We start from the raw sequence: 18,083 nt of genomic DNA, 5'->3' as shown, positions 1-18,083 counted from the left end.
GGAAAAAGTTTTTATATCCCATTTTGAAGGAACTTAATTTTGTCCAAGTAAGGCCTGCACTTTTACACCTGCAAATGTTGAACACTGTGCAGGTCACATATGGTGTAGCCAGTTTCTTGGTGGCGGCTGCCCGATTGAATAAGGCAAGACTTACCCAGACAAATATACATCCTGGTTGACATTTTATCAACTTTATTCTGGGACACCGGATAAGGATCATTGGGACATGGAGGCGCTTGTCTTTTTCTGGTCCTTTTCTTATAGTGAACCTGTTTTGTATTCATATTTTTTAATAACAAAAAAACTTCTTTTAAAAAAAACCTCTTTTAATGAATCATTTTAGGAACTGCAACATGTGTATAGTTTGTTTAATTGCTAATTTTAATCTATTTGTATAGTTCTTATTTTTAAAAAATGAATTGTGTATTGCTTTTATGATTTTAATTAACCGAATAAAGATATTTGACTGACTGACTGACTGACTGACAAGTCTTTGTCAAATCTCACACCCAAGATCCTTGCTGCCAAGGCTGGTGGAGGAGGTTCAGCAAGTCCCTCAGGCCACCAATCCAACACCTTGAGCATATTGTCTTTTCCAATGAGTAAACTTTCCAGTCTATTGGTGTTATATTTCGAATTGTTGAATTCCATCCAATCTATGACTTGGTGTAAAAATACTTTGGAATTTTGCTCTGAATCCACAGAATTTTTATCCAGAGATAGAATCAATTGCATATCATCAGCATAAGAGATAACTGTGATCCCAGAAGGTTCTATGAGGGAGGCTAACAGGGTAATGCATATATTAAATAAAGCCAGGCTCAAAGATGACCCTTGAGGGATCCCGTACTTGAGCAGCTTGTCTCCTGAACTAAAAGAGGAAGCAGTTACTACTTGTTTTCTGTTGACCTTTATCTAGGACAATTCTGATGGAATTCGAGAAGAGCTGCCTCTGTACAATGATGCGCTCAAAACATGTTGAGAGATATTAAGAAGCCTAAACTGTTTCAAATACTCTAACAGCTGTGAATTAATGAGTGTCCCAATATTATAAAGAGGACAGGAAAGAGTAGAACAGGTCTAAAATTTGAAAAAATCTTCAGGTAAGCCCGGGTTTAACCTTTGCCTGTCTCCAAAATGTGTCTCCAAGCTTTCAACTTCCCACCACTTCCAGACCAGTAGAATGCCTCCTTCCAAAAAGACGTCTTGCAAGTGGCAATCAAGAGTAGAAATGGTGGTTCAAACTAATGAAGATAAAACTTCTCCGCTAAATATCAGCTGATTAAAGAGCAATTTAAAAAGTCAATTTTAAGTCAAAAACACAAACATTTAAAGCGACCCCACAACTAAATGTCCCCAAAAAGGATTGAGTGCAAAGAAATAGTCATAAAGTATTTTTCCTAGAAGCTGCACGTCCACTCTGCAGGTCTCCTAAAATGTGTCTCCCTGCCCTGCATTCACCGTAATTCCCGGATCACTAAAGCGCCTCCTCCCAAAATGGCGTAATGAAAGTGGCAATCAAGAGGAGAAATGGTGGTTCAAACTAATAAAGATAAAAGCTCTCTGCCAAAAATAAGCACACCAGTGAGCAATTTAAAAAGGCATTTTTAAGGAGAAAAAAAATACAACAAACATTTAAAATGACCGCATAACTAAATGCCCCCAAAAGTGATTGATTGTAAAGAAATAGTCAGACAATACTTTTGCTAGGAGCTGCATATCCACCCCGCAGGTCTCCTTATACATGTCTCTCTGCCCTACACTCCCCGTAACTCCCGGACCACTAAAGCGTATCCTCCAAAAATGGTTTCTTGAAAGTGGCAATCAAGAGTAGAAATGGTGGTTTAAACCAATAAAGATCAAAGATCTTTCCGCAAAAATCAGCACACCAGCGACAACATTTTAAAAAGCCATTTTAAAGTAAAAAACAAACAAAAGAGTGGGTGAACAAACTTCTCTAGGGTGTTCAAAGCCTGGTGCACATGTGCTGCAGACCATAAGCAACCCTGCGAAAACCTCCCTATGTCTGCAAGCGGGTAAGCCCTATATGGAAACTGAGCCTTGGCATCTGCTGCCAGGCCATGTGCCAAATTGTAGATGGCGGAAGAAGCTGGAATGTTTTGCAGAAGCGTGGTCACTGCAATGCTCACCCTTCCAATACTGGGGAACTCGCTTTCCCAATCTGTGCAAACCAGAAATTACAGTGCAGAATTGCATTTGTCCTAGTCATGTAATCTGGCCTGGCGAGGCAGCCTTCATCTCTGCCTATGCATTGCATGTTATGTTAAAGCGGACACGTTGCAACTGAATATACAATGAGTGAAATATGCAAATTTTAAGAAACAAATGAGTGAGTGAAACAAATGAGTGTTTTATTGAAGCAGTTCCAAGTGTGGAATTATATAAAGCATGTCTCTTGGTGGCGAGTGGTGAACACTGGGAAACCTGAGAGGGCTGGCATTGTCACCTATTAATAATGCAGTCTTAAGAGTCTAATAAAGCGTGTGTGTGCCGACTGTATGGGGATGTAAGCTCGAGAATGAAGGAATTTCTTGCATCTAATTATGCCATTGAATGTTATGCCGAGCACCAATAGACTAAATCAAGTTACAGGCATGAATTTTACATGGGACGGATAAATATTACATGCCATTGTGGAATTTTAAATAAACTTCCGACATTAATGATTCATCTTTGGGTGTTCAAAGGCCTTGCTCTGTTGCAAATGCTTGTAATTCTTCCATTCCCAGATCTCTCGGGTGCAAAAGAGAGAATAGCGGAAAACAGTGTGCTTTGGGGAAAAAACGTATAGAAAAACTGATACTAGTAAGGATAACTCATGTCTACTCCTATGCAGCACACTTTACACAGTGACTTGTCCTGAGTCACTAGCTCAGTGCAGCAAGAACATTTTGATGGGGGCTAGCTAACGGAGCTAGCTAACACGGTACCAGAAATAAAGAATGAACATTGATAGTCATTTGGCAATCAATTTTTGCACATTGCTGTAGTTTTTGTCCCCCTGTCTCAAGAATAAAACACAATTCCTGCTATTTTTGGGACAGTGGGTACATAGCACGGGCTTCTTTGTCTACTCTAGCCACCTGTGGAAAGTATTTTATTCACCATGTAATATCTGTGATCGGGCAAAAGATTTCTGCCTTGACTAGGCTCTAAAAGTGATAAAGAGTGGTTTGGGGTTAGGTGATATGGCCATTCTAAAGAGCATGCAAGCCTGATGCTTGTGTATGAAGAGTTGTCTAGCAGAATCTTGAAAACCGGCTTGCCTTAAGTTCATTTATTTATTTTTTATTTATTTAGTGTTTTCTATAGCGCGAACATTACCCAGTCGTGGGTGTCAGAGCGATTTACAACTCAACAGCAATCAGTTTCGTTCACAGTTTACAAATTAACAAATAATATACATATTAAGTCTTACTAGGCGACCACTCGGTTTAGTACAAGTCATGCCATACTTGCATATAAAATGTAATATGATTCCTAAAGAAAAACGTGGAGTCAGAACTTGATACACAGTTACAAGACTAGATTAAAATCCATGTGGCTAGAATAGAGATACCTTTGTTAGCCATCGTTCCTGAATCATGCCTATGGACTTGGGTATCCAAACAGGTCTGACTGAGGTCCATAGGTGAGACTCGATGAAAGCTATTCCTGGAGTCATTACTCTATTATCAGTAAAATCATCCTGTTTATCTTCAGCTATTAGTACATCTGAAAATAGTTGCTTCAGGAATGACTAAAGGTCTTAAGGGAGCCGTGAGAGGACCATAGTTAGTTAAGGGAGGAATTTACTCATGAGAACGGACTCAGCCTTTGTTTTTGAATCGCGAGACGGAGGTGATTTCTCTGATATGCGGTGGATGCGCATTTCAAATTCTTGGCGCAGCTCCCGAGTATGCTATATTGTATGTTCTCTTCTTAGGGAAAATTGCTGGTTTTAGTAGGAAATAAGATGCCCCCCTCGAAGATCTAGTTAGGTGTGTCTTGGAGTAGATGCACAAAGAAGTCACAAAAGATGCATTTTGAGATTTTATTTCGGTCTCAGTAGACATGGTCAACTTGAGTACATGCCAAGGTCAGTCTCCATGGACTACAAAGAGAATCTTGCCTAAAAGTTAATAAAGAGGTTTGCACCTGGGCACAGTCTGTTTCAATCAAGTGCCACGGAGGGTGTCTCTCTTCTGTTGTAGAGGGAGCATTAAGTGCTTTGGTGCCAAGGCTGCGTGCAACAGATAGCATTTGAAATATGCTTTCGTAGCTTAGCATGCTCTGCTGATTTAGAAAATTCACTTTGTTCAGTCTATAAAAACATGTGCCATCATTCTGACACATTTTCTCCTCTATTATATGCATCATGAATTGATGAGCCAAAAAAATTAACATAAAATCTTTTATTTTACAGAAATAACGAGGTTGCGCAGCATTCCGTCGCGGTCTCTTTGTATGCCCTGCAACATCCTCTCCCTTTTGTCATGAAGCAATATAAACTGTCTTCATCATGTTGAATAACACTAAGAGTTGTTGTCCTTTCCATGATTATATTTATTGAATACATTCTATGCTATGCTGCTGCTGGGTTTGGAAGAGAGCCAGTCAACTGCATCAAGTGTGTCTTGCCGTACACCCTCAAATGACCACCTTCTGGCTACAGTGCTACAGCACCATTAAAATATATACTTGATTTGACAACACTTAGTGTCAATAAATGTCAACTCTGCAATAGTGGAAGTCAGGATATGAATCTTGTCTTTTATGGCTCGTCATTTGTTGAACCTCAAAAGCAGTTTCTAACACCCTTTTATTGATGAGTTTTTGCACTTCCTAATATCTGCTCCTAATGAATATGTGTGTTTTCATCTGTTTACTTTTTTTAAAAAATTAAAGATATTTTAACATAAATACTATAATTTTTGTATTTTTACTTTGTGCAGTTTTATGGTTAGATTGCTGATCCCTGCTGGTGACTAAATCAATCTTGAATAAACTTGACAACACTTGGTTTGCTTATTCAATAGGAAAACAGCATGTCGTCTACCACTGGTGTGAAATCTTAGGCCAGTCTTACTGGGCGGTCCACTGCTCTGATGTGCAGAGCTGCCAACTTATTCACTGTGACTTATTAAATCAAACGCTCTTCCTCATGAAGAGATGTGAATAGCAAAGGGCTTTTAACCCCTTCCTTGCAGGGGTCGGAGCGATTCCATCCTCCCCCATGGTGGGAGTGTGCGGAGGAACGAACCGTTTCGTTATCTACACACACCCAGGAAATCCCTCTGTTGTCCACAGTAGAGGGATTTCCTTTTTTATTTATTAGCCTTGGGAGCAGGGGATGAGCTTCCCCTGACTCCCGAGGCATTTTTTCAAATTTAAATAATGACGATCATGCCCATGACCTGCTGACGTCATACATTGCAAGGGAAAGGGAAATAAGCCAATTGGCTCGTTGGAAAAAAGGGTCAGTTTTCGGTGGAAAAATGTGATACGTCCATGTTTTGGGCCATTTACTGTCATGGGCACTATGTTTACACACACAAGGAAGGTACCATTTATCTTGGGAGACTTGGGGGAATGCCAAGTGGAAGAAAGCTTGTGGCTCCCTGGAAATTCCAGAACTTTCCATCACAGAAATATTAGGAAATGTGTTTTTTTGTCAAAGTGTGAGCTTTGTAAGGGATTCTGGGTAATAAAACAAGGTGAAAGCCACACAAGTCAGCCCACCCTGGATAGCCCACAAGTGTCTAGTTTTAAAAAATGTACAGGTTGGCTAGGTTTCCCTAGGTGCCAGCTGAGCTAGGGCCCAAAATCTAAGGGAACACAGAATAGTAGAACATATATTATTACCAATAGTCTTTCAATGCATTTGCACCTTCCAAATTTCTGACTGTGTGTAATAAAGAAGTCATTTTGAGAAATGTCCTCTAATTCACATGCTAGTATGGGTACCCACAAATTCAGAGATATGCAAATAACCTCTGTTCTCTAATTGTGTGATCATTGTCAACACACCAGAAAGCTCGAGTAGGCCCTAAATATAGTTCAACCAGACAAAATCTGACTCCCCATAGTGAGTGGGTGATTAGATTTTTCGAGGCCTGGTTCCAGCACTGCGAAGGGCCCAGGACAGAGGCTGGGGGTCCATTGAGTCCGAGGACTCTTCCCTTGCTTGGTTGTGTTTAAAAGCTCTGACCAGGCCCCCTCAGTGGGCTCTGGGGTGGGAGCCCTCGTCCTGGGATTCGTCCTCCAGTCCGCCACATGGCCATGTCCCCTGGACTGGGTCCAGCAGAGGCTTCCCCTCCATGGCTCAGTTCAGAAGTTCCAACCGGGCCTGCTGGAACATTATGCGGGCGGCCCCACCCTGGGCTCAGTCCTCTATCCGTCCGCACTGCGAAAGGACCAGGATGGGCGGTCCATCTGGCCTGGGGAGGCTTACCCTGCTTGGCCTGGTTCAAAAGCTATGACCGGGCCCCCGGATGTGCCCCAGGGTGGTAGCCCCCGTCCTGGGCTGTGTCCTACGGACCGCCGTGTGGCAAAGCACCTGGGACTGGATTCCACGGGTCTGAAGAGGCCTCTCCTGCGTGGCAGGGTTCAAAAGCTCTGGCCGGGCCCCAGGCCCTGTCGGGCTCTGTGGTGGACGTTACTGCCCTGCGCTCTGTCCTACAGCCTGCCGCACAGCGAATGGCCCGGAACTTGGGGTCCAACAGGCCCGGGAAGGCTTCCCCTGCTTGGCTTGGTTTAGAAGCTCTGATCAAGCCCCCGGTGGGCCCTGCAGTGGGAGCCTCCATCCTGGCCTCCATCTTTGGGCCGCTGCTGGCAAAGCACCCGAAACGGGGGCCCAGGGAGGCCTCCTGTGTGTGGCCTGCTGCAGGAGCTCCGACCGGGCTCGGGCGGGCACTCACAACTTGGGCTCCCCCAGCCAGCCTTGTGCCTGAGACCCAGCTGGGGTTCCTAGCACCCGGGCATCCCCATCAAGGAAAAACAGAAGCTCTTTCTGTAAGGTACAGCACGACCAGACGGCAATCATTCGGACTGAGCCATCTGGGCCTTCTTGCGCTATGCTTTCCAATGGGGCAATCAGATGGCTGGGCAGTCCTGGAATTCCAGATGATGGTTCATTTGCTATCCTGAGTCCAGTCAGGGCTCCAGGAGGTCAGGTACGTTCGCACCTTTGGTCCCCTCTGTCACTCTGTGCGCACGAATTACAAGAAAGGGGGATAGCCTTTCTCTGGATTATCAGGGACAGGGTACTCCAGACCCCCTTGCAGTCCAGCAGTTCTAAGCTGGGTGCCTTCAGGGCCTGGACTGGCCACTGGGGCCCGCATAGGCCCAGATCCATGCCTGCCTCCCAGCCCTACCTGATAGGCGTTTCCTCCAAGTCTGCTTTTTTTTAGAGCAGACCGGGACTTGGAGCCTACCTCCCAGCGCAGAGCAGCCTATGATTAAGAGGGACAGCCTGGGGAGGTGAAATTCTTGCACCAGCGCAGGACGAATCACAGTGAAAGCATTTGCAAAGAGTATTTTCATTAATCAAGAATGAAAGTCGGAGGCTCAAAGACGATCAGATACCACTGAAGTTCGGACCATAAACAATGACAGCTAGGGATCTGATGGCGTAATTCCCATGACTGGTGAGCAGCTTCCGGGAAAGCAAAGTCTTTGGATTTCGGTGGGAGTATGGTTGCAAAGCTGAAACTTACAGGAATTGATGGAAGAGTGTCCCAGGAGTGGAATCTGCTGCTTAATTTGACTCAATGCGGGATACCTAACCCGGCCCGGACCCAGGAAGGATTGACAGACTGATAGCTCTGTCTCAATTCTGTGGGTGGTGGTGTATGGCCATTCTTAGTTGGTGGAGCGATTTGTCTGGTTAATTCCGATAATGAATGAGACTCCTCCATGCTAACTAGTTACACGACCTCCAGCGGTCAGCGTTTAACGTCTTGGAGGGACAAGTGGCGTTCAACCACACAAGAACGAGCAATAAACGGTCTGTATTTTCCTATGTTAGGGGCTGCAAGCCCGTTACACTAGCAGATTAGCGTGTGTCTACCCTTCACCGACAGGTATGGGTAACCCACTGTACACCGTTATTTTATAGGGATTGGGGATTGCAATTATTTCCCATGTACGAAGAATTCTTAGTGCGGGTATGGGGGCTCCCGGGCCGAGCGATTGGAAATGCTCTTTGAATCATGGAAACTCACTCCCAGAGGGGAAGCCTTGATGAGATGCCGGTCTGTCTTGCCATGTGGGCAGACACGTGGACAGTGCCGCCTTTCTCGCGCCTCTACTGTGCCTACAGGTGGGTGAACATTGTGAAAAGTCACTGGTGACTCTTGGCAGTGGATCACTGACATGTGTGTCGATGAAGAATGCAGCTAGCTGCGAGAATTAGTGTGAATTGCAGGTCACAATGATTATCAACACTTTAAACGCACCTTGAGGCCCTGGGTTCCTCCTAGGGCTTTGCCTGTTTGAGGGTTGCTCAATCGTCAATCACCCAAGCCCAGGGGCACGGCTGGGTCCGTCGCAGGGTAGCTCCGCTCTGTTCGTCCTCCCACAAGGTCAGACCCCAATTGTCTGTTGCAAGATTCCCCCCCCAGTCCTGTCATGCTGATAGGTGGCCGGCGTGGCTAGCCTTCCCTCTGACTTTGGCAGGTTGCAGGCTGGTGACCAATTAGCCCCGGGCACATTCCAGGGCACCTGGCTGCATGCCGCACATGGCTGTCTCTGGTGTTCTTAGCTGCCCACCTCTGTGGCCAGGCTCTGGGGTGGGGACTCCCGCCGGGCCCGCAGGTGCTCATCTGCCCCGCAAGCCTCGGCCTCCGAGCTGGGAAAAGGGGTGCTCTACTGCTACCTTGGCCCCTGCAGCCCAGGGCCTGGTATCCCCGGCTCCCCCACGCTTCGCATTCCAACTACAACCTCAGCTCAGACAGGGCTGCCCGCTGAATTTAAGCATATTACTGAGTGGAGGAAAAGAAACTAACCAGGATTCTCTAAGTAATGGCGAGTAAAGAGGGAAGAGCGCAGCGCTGAATCCCCACCCGGAGGTGGGTGCTGGAAATGTGGCATGCAGGAAACTGACGCCCCCACGTCGTTCAGGGGGCTCAAGTCCTTTTGATCAAGGCTATCTCTGTGAATTAGACTGAGAGGACCGAAGTCGGTCCTCTCAGAGTCAGGTTGCTTAAGAGTGCAGCCCAAAGCGGGTGCTAAACTCCATCTATGCCTAAATACGGGCTCAAGACAGATAGCCAAGAAGTACCATAAGGTAAAGTTTGAAAGAACATTGAAAAGAGAGCTTAAGAGGGCGAGAACCCGTCAAGAGGTAAATGGGTGGGGTCCGTGCAGCCTGCCCAGAGAATTTAAGACGGTGGGAAGGTCGATCGCCCAGGAGGGTGGACCACCTCTGCGGGACTGCCGCCCGGGCGCTTCCAGCCCTTGAGCATTTCCTCCACAACTGTGCACCGCGACTGGCTCTGGGTCAGCTGGGAATGCTTCAGGGTGGCAGGTGGCTCTCCAGTGGGGGCTGTTACAGCACCCCAGGCAGCAGCTTAACTGTGTTCGGGGGCCTGAGGCAGATTCAAATGCCTTCTCACACTCCCCTGGGAACTGCTCCCGGGCCCTCTATGGGTGCGCCAGGCCGGGGAAGGGGCCTCCAGCTCCTGGTGCAACTGCCAACTGGGGCAAACTGTGCTGTGTGCCCCGACCGCATAGCAATGCCAGATGGGGAGACCCATGCCGGGCGCCAGAGGTCTGTGACAATGTTGGTCACCCACTAGACCAGTCTTGAAACAAGGACCAAGGAATCTAACACATGCGCAAGTTGGAGGGCCGAGCGAAACCCTGTGGCGCAATGAATGTGATGGGTGGTGCGTGACAGCTGAGGCAGGATCCGACAACGAAGCCAGTAGCGGCTACACCGCTGGCCCATTTCGCCCACTCTGTTGGGGAGGTGGAGCATGAGCGAGCATGAAAAGAAGCAAAAAATGATGAAGTATGCCTGGGCAGGGCGAAGTCAGAGGAAACTCTGGTGGAGGTCTTGACATGCAAAGTGGTCATCTGTGCTGGGTATATGGGCGAAAGACTAATTGTAGGAAAGTAGGATCTGCTTCTTATGGTTACCCCCACTTTTTGCTAGATGTAATGTTGTTTTTGCCTAGTCTGACTGGGATCCTGCCCTGCTAATCAGGACCCCAGTCCATCTGCTTTCTCCCTAACCTGTTATGCTATGTACTTACACCCCAGATTGGATACTGGGGTACCCTTGTCAGTACCTAGTATATGGTGCCCATGTACCCAGGGCATAGGTACCCCAGACGTCTCCAATGGGCTGCAGCATGTATTGTGCCACCCAAGAGAGACCATTCAAAATGGATCTACAGTCCTGCTGTTGCAGCCGGTGTAAGTTGGTGCATGCACCACTTATGTAAGATATAGGCTTACTATTTCTAAGGGTCACTGGACATAAAAAATATAAGTCACCCCTCTAGCAGGCCTTTGCAATCCTGAGGGGAAAGGCTTGATTCTAAGTGAGAGGGTGCCCCTACATGAGCAGGACACCCCTGCAGCCTACGGAATCCATTCTCCCAGGTTGTCAGTGAAGCAGCCATATACTACTATATAGAGGCATTACATGACCGTGCGATAACCATCTCGAAAACGGCTGCACCGAACCTTATCGTGTTTGGTGTCAAACATGTTGGAATCATACCTCCCACACTGTTGTGGTTGGTATGATTCCACCCACTGGGAGAGCCCTCCATTAGGCTCTCGTTCATCCCGGTACCAGCCTTCTAGCCGTGGACAGCACAAAATGGTTTCTGCCCTCCTGCTGCTGAGCCAAGCTCAAGCAGGAGAAGGCAGGACAATAGGCATCCTGTCAAAGGGAGGTGTGACCACCTCCCAGGCAGGATTTAGGGCCAGATGTAGGTAATTCTAATTTACCGATTCATAAATACCGAATTTTACCGATTCGGTATTTATGAATCGGTAAATTAGAAGGTGGGAGATGTAGGTAAATTTTAATTTTCAATTACCGAATCGGTAACATTCGGTATTTACCGATTCGGTAAATACCGAATCTGTACTGCCCATTGATTCCTATGGGCCTTGAAGCCCATAGGAATCAATAGGCAATACCGTAAATACCGAATCCTGAAAGGGTGCAGGGGGTGTCACTTTGACACCCTCTAGCACCCCGAATACAGGCACGTGTAACATGTGGCACACATGCATGCCCTAAGGGCATGTCTGTGTGTCACATGGCACAGGTGTGCATGCACAGATGTGCATGCACACCTGAATTCGGTATTTTACCACCCAATTGGATTGGGTGGTAAAATACCGACTCTTAAGGGCCTGTGGCACTCTTAGGAGTGTCACCTACATATGGATTTACCGAATCGGTAAAATTACCGATTCGGTATTTTACAGAATCGGTAAATGTACCGATTCTGTAAAATGATGGCCCCTACATGTCAAACACCAAATACTGGTCGGTAACGGCCGAATTTGGCCGTCACCGACCAGTATTTGCTCTCCTACATGTGGCCCTTAGTGTATTAGGGCTGGGTGGGTATGCTTGTGAGCACCTGGAAGTCTGCATGAGGGGCACATTTGATGTACCTATGCATAGTCCAGTTCAAGCCAGTCATCGGAGCTGTTGGCCCCCACTCTGGAGCCAAACTGGACATGGGAATAACCTCCCCACTGTCCAGACCCTAGAGGGTCCCCTGAATTCCCCACCCCATTCCATAGGGTACTTAAGGGCTTACCTGGGTATAGGTCCCTAGATTTGTTGTGGACAAGATTCAGATCTGAAACCACTGCACTTCGACCGTCTGGGCACCCTGGACTTCGCTGGACTTTGTTTGGGCCTGACTTCATCTACCTCTCAGTCTGCTGCCTCTTCTGTGCCTGTGCACCATACAGGATCCGTGTAGGGCCTGTGTAGCATCCACGACACCTGAAGATTGTCTCCCTTGGAGTGAAGGAGTCATTCCCCTGCATTTGCAGGCACTGCAACAGGATCACTGAAATAATATCGAGGGACAGAATATCGACCAACAAAAATATCGTTGACAAAATATCGAGAGACAAAATATCGAGTTTCTATCTACAAACAGGTAAGTACAAAAATATCGAGTTAAAAATATCGTTTACAAAAATATTGTTGTAAAAAATATCGACTTTAATAAAAACAATGTTTAATTACATTAATATAAAAAATTAATTACTAAAATATACTTAACAATACTTAAAATAACTTTTAATAATTACATAATTAATGAAAGTAAAAAAATAATTTTTTTTAATCATATTTCTTAAAACATATATATATATAGTAACAAAATTTAATTAAATAATAGCCAATATTATTAACGTACAAATACAATAGAGTAAAAATTACTATTCCCACTCCAGTGGGTGCAACAGTAGGGAAAGCGTTGGATAGCGTAGGGGTTAAAATTACTATTCCCACTCCAAGGAGTGCAACAGTGGATATATGACGTTACAACGCAAGTTTTACAACGCACTACCATTACAACGTAAGTATTGGTAAGTATATAATAATTTTTATAATTTAAATTATTTAAAATTAATTTAATATAATTTAATTTAATTTAATTTCATTAAATTAAATTAATGTAAATTTAATTTTACTTTATTTTTACACTGTACCTCTGTACCCCAAAAACCCAAAACTGACCCTGAACCCTAAAAAAAACCCTTTACCCAAAACCCCAAAACTGACCCTGAACCCTAAAAATACCCCTTTACCCAAAAACTAAAAACTGACCCTGAACCCTAAAAATACCCCTTTACCCAAAAACCCAAAACTGACCCTGAACCCTAAAAATACCCCTTAACACAAAAACTAAAAACTGACCCTGAACCCTAAAAATACCCCTTTACCCAAAAACTAAAAACTGACCCTGAACCCTAAAAATACCCCTTTACCCAAAAACTAAAAACTGACCCTGAACCCTAAAAATACCCCTTTACCCAAAAACTAAAAACTGACCCTGAACCCTAAAAATACCCCTTTACCCAAAAACTAAAAATTGACCCTGAACCCTAAAAATACCCCTTTACCCAAAAACTAAAAACTGACCCTGAACCCAAAAAATACCCCTTTACCCAAAAATTAAAAACTGACCCTGAACCCTAAAAATACCCCTTTACCCAAAAACCAAAAACTGACCCTGAACCCTAAAAATACCCCTTTAATTTAACATAATTAGCAATTAATCAATTAAATTAAATTAATTACCAATTACATTTTAAATAATTAACAAATATTATTTAATTACCAATTAATTAAATATTACTACCAATTAATACATTTACATATTTAATTAATTATAATTAAATTACTTCCCACCCTATTCCCCTATAAACCCACAACCCGCTACAGGAAATAAATTATTTTAATTTACATAATTAGCAATTAATCAATTAAATTAAATTAATTACCAATTAAATTTTAAATAATTAACAAATATTATTTAATTACCAATTAATTAATTATTACTACCAATCAATAAATTTACATATTTAATTAATTATAATTAAATTACTTCCCACCCTATTCCCCTATAAACCCACAACCCGCTACAGAATAAAATTACACAATAATTACAAAAAAATCATTAATTAAAAATAATTATAACATAAAATGACACTTTTCACACATATTATAACATAAAAACACTATAAATAATTAAATATTATTTAAAAAACGATATTTTTTACTATCTAGATTATATACTTGGATATTTTCACTTTCTATATTATTTACAGTCGATATTACTTCACTTACCTTAAAAACGATATTTTGACTGTCGATATTCTGTCCTGTCGATATTTTGTCCAAACGATATTTAAAACTCGATATTCTGTCCAAACGATATTTTGGAGTCGATATTATGTCTGTGCACCACTGCAACACTGCTGACTGGTCTGCTGATCCCAAGCTCCTACGGACTCCGAATGGTTCAACACAGGAGGTGGGTTTCCACATCCACTGAGGCCCGAGCTGCCCTATGACTCAGTTTGAGGTCAGAATCCCTGTGGGGACTGCAATACCTGAACCCCTGTGCACTGCGTACTTTTGCAAGTACAATGCTTGTTGGCAATTCTGCAGCAAGTGCATTGGGCTCCAAGAAGCCCCAACCTCTGCAAAGATCTTCAACCACATCGCACCGTGGGCTCCGTGGCCTGTCGTTTTGTAAAGCTGCCCGAGGTCCTCCGCGACTTCTGTGTCTGCGCCCTGTGGGTCCTGCAGAGGATCAGCTATGACTTCTTTGGGCTCCCCAGATTGCTCTGAGCTTGCCCTGACTCCCCCGGTTGTGGTGAGTCTCCTGGACCTTGCTGGTCCTCTTCCTGCAACTTCCTGTCTTCCTGCATGGGTTGCTTTTGCCAAGGCTTGTTGGTGCTCCCGCCAGACACTGACCACTAAGTACTCGACATCCTGTGTGGGACAGCTAGTATCCGGCTCCAGGTTGTCCTCAGCATCGCCTGGTCCCCACAGCTGCGAGTCAAGGTCATCGATATCTATCCTGAAGCACCCGACATTGGTGCGCATTCGTCTACCGACCCCCTGGTCACTGTCAAGTGACCCAGACTCTGTCCCCTCTGCTTTCAGGTACTCTTCATCGAAAATCCAAGTTTGAATTCCCATGGACACTTTCTTCTCTTCCAGCAGCTGCACTTTCCTGAAGTCCTTCATTTGGTCTGACGGCGGTTTCTGACGCCACTTCACACCTATGCACCCGGCTTCCCTGGGATAGGTAACTTGGGTACCAAGGTGGGGTGGCTCTCCAACCTTCTGTCTTCCACGGGGTGTCTTCACGGTCCACTGGGAAGGGTCCTTAAACATCGAACCGCGACTTGCACTTAGACTTGTATGGAGCACGCAGCCTTGTACTCAAACTGCACATGCTCTCCGTGAGGTCCCTATCTACTCACCTTGGGTGGTTTGTTGGGGTCCCAGCAATTCTATGTCCTCTCGACATTGTCCTGACTTGAGTTGTGGTTCTTATACCACTTTTTTAGTATATGGTTCGGTCCCCCCTGGGGCCCGCTGTGTATTAGTGCTATTTACTGTGATTTCTTTGCTATAATATTGTGTGCTATGTGTATATCTCCAAGTGGAAGATACTGAAACATACTAGAGAGGATTATATAATAAATACATATTATTCACCTTGTATGGTTCTCTTTCATTTAATCTATACTATAAGATTAAATTCTGGTAAAACAAGCTGCTTTACACTCCTTCAAGACTAAGCCTGAAGGCTGCTCTCCACAGCTACCACTTGGATAGCTTTCTAAGGTTGTCTGAGACCTCTTAAATCACCATAAGGGTTGTCTGGACTGGTGCAAAGTTCCCACTTACAAGTAGACATCATATACCAGGACAGCTTCTCACACAAATCAAACAGTCTAGTAGCTGGTTCGCTCTGAAGTTTCCCTCAGGATAGCTGGCGCTTAGAACCGTACGTTTTATCTGGTAAAGCAAATGATTGGTGGTCTTGGGGTTGAAGCGATCCCAACCTAGTCTCAAACTTTAAATGGGTAAGAAGCCCGGCTCGCTGGCGTGGAGCAGAGGATGGAATGCAAATGTCTAGTGGGCCACTTTTGGTATGCGTAACTGGTGCTGTGGGATGAACCGAACGCCGGGTTATGGTGCCCAACGCCCATCAGACCCCAGAAAATGTGTTAGTTGATATAGACAAGAGGACATGGCCATAGAAGTCAGAATCCACTAAGGAGTGAGAAACAAATCACCTGCCAAAACAACTAGCCATGAAAATGGATGGCGCTGGTGCATTGGGCCCATGCCCGGCTGTCGCAGGTGCTGAGAGCTGCGGGGGCTAAGCTGCGATGTAGGAGAGCCGCCGTGGTGTGCACAGAAGCCCGGGATAAGGGCCCAAGTGGAGCAGCCGCAGGTGCAGATCTTGGTGGTAGCAAAAAATATTCAAACAAGAATTTTGAAAGCTGAGTTCCGGGGCCCACCATATGTTCAAGTGCCCGGGACAGGGTCCCACGGGCAAATGGGGTCCCCCCTGCATGGTCGGGTTCAGAAGCTCCGGCTGGGCCCTGGGGCTGGGCGCTCCCGCCCTGGGCTCCTTTCTCCACATGCCTTCAAAAATCATAAAAATGTTACTAGACTTGCAGGTTGAGTAACTTGAATAAACTTCATATCTTTTGCCTATTTTAGAAATACATAGGTTTCCTTGATACCTATTTTTCACATTTTAAATTTTACCAAATGATTTATTATATACACGGTACAAAAAGAAAAACCATTTCAAGGTGCATTCCTCAGGTTCTTGGAGAACGTACAAGCCCTATATATTCCTGCAAGCAAAAGAGTCCAGCGGACGTATTGGTAAATCGCTTTTGAAAATCTGCCATAGTTAGAAGTTTCAGATGAAAACAAAGACACAAATAGCAGAGTTTTTTTTTTTTACCCCATTTCAATAGTGGTTTATTTCATCTGGTACTTTTTATAGGAAAACTTGAAGGATGTTCACATATGACCCCTTGCTGAATTCAGAATTGTGTCTACTTTTCAGGAAAGTATAGCGTTCTGGGATCCACTATGGGTTTCACACCCAATTGTACCACTAACTGGAACGAGGTTGAAAGCACAAAAATTAGGAAAAATTCACTATTTCCCAGTAAAATGTAAAAACAGTGTTGAAAAATGTGGGCTTCTGATTCAAGTCTGCCAGTTCCTGAAAGTTGGGAAGATGATGATTTTATCACCACAAACCCTAGGTTGATGCCATTAGCAGAATAAAATGACACTTTCTTCTGCAGCGCTTCTTTCCCAACAACCCCACAATTTAGCTGTATTTTGGCTATTTTCTCTGTCCCCTCCAGGGGAATCTACAAACCCTGGGTATCTTTATAATCACCAGGATGTAGGAGAAAAAGGACGCAAATGTGTTATGGATACCTTATGTGGACAAAAGGTTATGGGGGCCTAAGCGCGAACTACCCCTAAATCACCAAAAAAGGCTTATCACAGGGGGAAAAGGCCTAGCAACGAAGGGGTTAAAAGCCATCTGTAAGCACCTGTTCTGATGACAGCAGGCGCTGCTTTGTATATAATGCTGGAATTTGCTTGAGTACACTGGTTGCATTGGGTATTTGCAAAGCCACTGCAATTGTGTAATTCTGCAGCTCTGGCATTTTCACACAAGTATGGATTTGTCACATGTGCTGCACAATTGCCTTTTGTTGTATAATTTGCTAATTTCAACATAAATTTGTTTTATAGCTCAAACAGATCAAAAGTTGCTATAAAAACACGTGGTGCCACACTCTGGCAGATTCTTTGCAAGGACTAACTGGTCACTCTCAGTTGCTGATTGTCATATTCCGGTGTTACATTGGTAAAATGTGGCACTTACCCAGTCAGCATTAATCCGTTAAAATTTCGAAATAATACTGACACAGATGTGCCAAGTCATTTGTCTTTTCTTGCTGCATAACTTAGTGTTAAATCGGGTTGCCTGGTCTTAAAACCATTCCAAACTTCCCCTGATCTTTCCAACCTAAAATATTGTACCTTCTTTGCTACATATATTTTGGTAGACATATTCCTGTCTTTGAATTTGATATTGTCCAAATGTTAAATCGGGTCCTTCAAGAATCACTGAAGTCATCAAGGAAGTCTTCTTTATTATGTTTCCTTCACAGCATCAATCTAACACAACAGCCTGAATCATGAACAAAGCGTAACTGCCATACATCGAATCCCAGAAACAGAATCCCCCCAAACATTCTAATACCAAAGAGAATAAGGAAGACTAGATAGAACATAAACCATAGAATATAACACTTAGTCAACCCTGATGTGCAAATCGCTACCCCTTGACAAATAAATCCAGTGTCCTGGGTATGAGTTACAATGCAAGCTGTTGCAGTGATGAGGCTGACGCTTAGGGTACATGTAAAATACCTCTAATGTATGCCTGTGTTAAGGTACACACAAAAGTGGGAAGAAGCATTCCAAGATGTTTGACGCAACCCTTCTAGAAGCGATG

General features: G+C 44.5%; 1 pseudogene; it reads left to right on the top strand.

Moving 5' to 3' along the window:
• The first annotated feature begins 8,352 nt into the window (after positions 1 to 8,352).
• LOC144829815 (5.8S ribosomal RNA) lies at positions 8,353 to 8,505 on the top strand (annotated as a pseudogene).
• The last annotated feature ends 9,578 nt before the right edge of the window (positions 8,506 to 18,083 follow it).

This window comes from Lissotriton helveticus, chromosome 4_1, assembly GCF_964261635.1.
Source record: "Lissotriton helveticus chromosome 4_1, aLisHel1.1, whole genome shotgun sequence".
Taxonomy (NCBI): domain Eukaryota; kingdom Metazoa; phylum Chordata; class Amphibia; order Caudata; family Salamandridae; genus Lissotriton; species Lissotriton helveticus.
This window is presented reverse-complemented; position numbering and strand designations above follow the sequence as displayed.